Source organism: Anneissia japonica, unplaced genomic scaffold, assembly GCF_011630105.1.
Source record: "Anneissia japonica isolate Jap-2015-1 unplaced genomic scaffold, ASM1163010v1 scaffold287981_len1045443_cov154, whole genome shotgun sequence".
NCBI classification, from domain to species: domain Eukaryota; kingdom Metazoa; phylum Echinodermata; class Crinoidea; order Comatulida; family Comatulidae; genus Anneissia; species Anneissia japonica.
The window spans coordinates 697,629-702,012 of record NW_022695194.1 but is presented as its reverse complement, the minus strand read 5'-3'; positions in this window follow the sequence as shown (position 1 = coordinate 702,012).

Genomic DNA, 4,384 nt, shown 5'->3' with positions numbered 1-4,384 from the left:
ATATAGACAATGGGTCGTGCTCATATTATTTGTTATATTTTTATTATTCATTATTTTCACTTGACTCGCATAAATAATTTTGTTCGAAGAACATTTTATGCAGTTGTACTTCGCAGCACTTCACTTGCAATTTGCAATTTCTAGTTTAATGGATTTTAGAATCTACTACAGTAGGCCTAATACAGTATGTAGAATTTTTTTTTTCTCCCCGATGAATTGTTGTTTTCATCGCCGATGATGGGCCCTGGCCACTGGCTGCCCTCTGGTGCCACCCCTGACAATAAAATGGGACTTTAATGTAGGTATAAAATACAAAATTTGATTGTACTACACTTTAATAGGCTATGCATCATGTGAGGCAGGTACCTCTATAATAGCATTGTGTCAATTGAGAAAAAATATAGGGGGAAAGTAAAAAACTGTGAGGGCAACCAAATCTGAGACCAAAAATTTCATAATTCTGTGAGGCCTGTAAAACAAATATTGTTCAATATTTTATCAATAATTAATTGTGATATTAACATCAGTACGTAGGCTGGCCTTTCCCGCTTAATTGGATGAGAACAACAGGTCTGCTTGGGTTGATTTCAGGGCTGTAGGCTGAAACTAAAAACTGCCAACATTATAACCGGCGTTTTTATTTCTTATTTGCCGACATACTTTTTTCCTAATTTTGAGGGCTGCAATGAGTGCCTAATAATAATAATGAGGCCTAATGAATAGATTGTATTTACTTAAATAATTTGCTGAGTTTATTGGGTTGTTATATGTATTGCTAAGCCCTGCAAACGTCCACAAAAAACCCCGCAAACCCCATCCAAACCTTGTGATAGTGATTGAATCATGTAGTAGACTCACTTGGTATCTCAGTTAAAAAAAATCATAATGTTACGTTCATAACAACCTAATTTTGCGGTAAAAATGCCATTTTTTGTATACAAACATTGCTAAATCTCTCAAACTCCCAAAAACACAGTGGAAAAACCCATCCAAACCTTGTGATAGCGATTGAATCACAAAGTATAGGACTCAACTTGGTATCTTAATTTAAAAAAAATATAATTTTATGTTCGTAACAAATGCCTATAAATACACCACAAACCTCCAAAAACACAGTGCAAACCCCACCCCACCCAAACCCTGTAATATTGATTGAATCATGCAGTATAGGACTCAACTTGGTATCTTAGTAAATAAAAATGTAATTTTATGTTCATAACAACATATTGTTTGGGTAAAATCTTGATTTGTTAAAAATACCTTAAAATAAACCACAAACCTCAAAGTGCAAACCCCATCCAAAACCTTATAGTGACTGCATCAGATAGTATAGGACTTACTTGGTATCTCAGTAAAAAAAAAAATCATAATGTTGAGTCCTATATACTATGTGGTTCAATCACTATCACAGGGTTTGGATGGGGTTTACACTGTGTTTTTTTTGGGAGGGGGGGTTTGCAGGATTTAGCAATGTTTTTATACAAAAAAATGGCATTTATTACTTAAATAAATACAACCTAACCATACAACAGAAATTATGATGCTCTATGAGTGAATTTGGGTATTTAGTAATAAATACAGCCTAATATGTTAGGCCTAATGCAATAAAGAAATAAGTGAACTTATTTTTATTATTATATTAGGTTGTTGTATTATAACTGTTATTAAATGTACTATAATACTTCATTTATTTACATAAATTAATACAGGTATATTATAAGATTGTATTTACTGTGATAAATTTAGTAAAATAAATTGAAAGAAAAAATAATAAATAATTAGCTTAGTTAATACAATACAATGAAGAAATGACTGATCCCAGTTTAATACAATACAATGAAGAAATGACTGATCCCAGGTTAATACAATACAATGAAGAAATGACTGATCCCTGTTTTGGTGAGGTTGGCTGTTGAACGTTTGAAATCTACATTTGTTCTGTACGTCCAGTCGTTGGTTGAGCTAGACGTAGGCTAGTAGTAGTGGGCAGCGCCAATCCCCATTTTGTTTGCTCCCAGTTTAGTTTTAGTCTTTCTATAATATATTGGATTTGGTGGTGTTTGTAGTATTTAGGCCTAGGCCTAGGCCTAGAGATGACACAAATGGGTATGAATATAAAGTATGAGAAATAAGTTAGAAAGACATGCCCGAGGGCTGTTCTCAACTACCCCATGCATCATTTTTTCCAGCCTCATTCTCAACAACTCCTACCTACTGCCAGCTACTACTAACTGCCCCGACTGCTACCATTCCTCTGCAGCCTCTCCTCTACAGCCTCGGTCTCAACAACAACCCTTCCCCGACTACTAGGCCTACTACCATTCCTCTGCAGCCTCGTTCTCAACAACTCCTGCCCCGACACTGCTACCATTCCTACTACAGCCTCGTTCTCAACAACAACTCCTTAACTGCTTCCGCTACGAATCAATACGATTTGCCACCGGGCTTGACCTGGATTATACCATTCTAAAAATGGGTATCATCAAATGCGTGTTCTCTATTATCATCATCTACCTAGTCTCACCATGGAGGTACTATATTATATAGGTATTATATACCTGTGGTGTGACCATGGACGGAGAAAAAATTGCGTCTTGTGTATTGTCTACCTAGTGTGACCATGAACGAGGGAAGATGACCATGGTCGAAGGAAAAAAAAAGGGGGAAGATGACCATGGTCGAAGGAAAAAAAAGGGAAAAGGGTATTATGTGCACCTGGTGTGACCATAGACGGAGGAAGATGGCCATGGACGAAGAAAAAAGGCCATGGACGAAAAAAAAAATGGTTACCTGGTGTGACCATGGACGAAGGGGAAAAAAGGGGTATTATGTACCTGGTGTGACCATGGACGGAGGAAGATGACCATGGACGGAAGAAAAAAAAAGGTTACAAAAAGGGAGAAAAAAAAGGGGGAAAATGGAGGGAAAAAAAGGGGAAAAAAGGAGGGAAAAAAAAGGAGATGACCATGGACGGAGGAAAAAAAAAAGGAGAAAAAAAGGAGATGACCATGAACGGAGGAAAAAAAAGGGAGAAAAAAAAGGGGGAAAATGGAGGGAAAAAAAGGGGAAAAAAGGAGGGAAAAAAAAGGAGATGACCATGGACGGAGGAAAAAAAAAGGAGAAAAAAAGGAGATGACCATGGACGGAGGAAAAAAAAAAGGAGATGGGTGTGATGAAATGCGTGTTGTGTATTATGTACCTGGTGTGACCATGGAGGGGAAAAAAGGAATGCGTGTTGTGTATTATGTACCTGGTGTGACCATGGAGGGAAAAAAAAAGGAAAGGAGGAGATGGGTGTGATGAAATGCGTGTTGTGTATTATGTACCTGGTGTGACCATGGAGGGGAAAAAAAAGGAAAGGAGGAGATGGGTGTGATGAAATGCGTGTTGTGTATTATGTTCCTGGTGTGACCATGGAGGGGAAAAAAAGGAAAGGAGGAGATGGGTGTGATGAAATGCGTGTTGTGTATTAAGTACCTGGTGTGACCATGGAGGGAAAAAAAAAAGGAGTGACCATTCCTCCATGGTCACACCTACTGTGCCTATGTAAAAATAAGACTAAAATATTTTTTCTAGATTGAAAAAAAGAACATAATTATCGCATTTGAAATTTTACCTCAATTTGTTCTTATTTTTGAAAGCAATTTTAGCAGTCCCATGAGTGTTCTTAAAACCCGGGGTTGTAAAATGTATCAGTTACACAATAGGCCTACATGCCAGTGGATTAGTAGCACTAGCTCAGCAGCACCGTTTGATTATGGTAATGACGACAATGATGGTATAATAATATAATACTGCAACAAATTAGTTGGTCGTTGCGAATTTCAATAAGAAGAGTAGTAAAAATGAAAATAACAAATTTTATCACAAACCAAGGGGGCCATTTATACAGCAGGAGTGAGGACCGTTTTATATCTATGTCAATTAGGGCTAAAGTTTACCACCAATCCAACCGCGTACCGATTTTTTTTTTGTCCTAATCTTTCTCTCAAAATAGATTGGGTGACAAGCACCTCGAGGCCGTGACCAGTTAATTCAGTTTCCCAGAATTAAAATGTATGAAACGTTCAGGGAATGTTCGAAGCATCATTATTTTGTGAAACAAAATGAATTTTACAAACATCAAATAAGCCTTTTTGTATTTTAATAGTAGGCCTAACTTCTTTACAATAATCCATGAGGTGCCATCTGTTAACTTATTATTTAGCAAAAAATAACATGGCTTTTTACGTTATATATTTACATATTATTTTATATAATATATAATACTTTATATAATATATAATATTTTATATAATATATAATTTTTTATATAATATATAATTTTGATATAATATATAATTTTTTATATATTATATAAAAAATTATATAATATATAAAATAT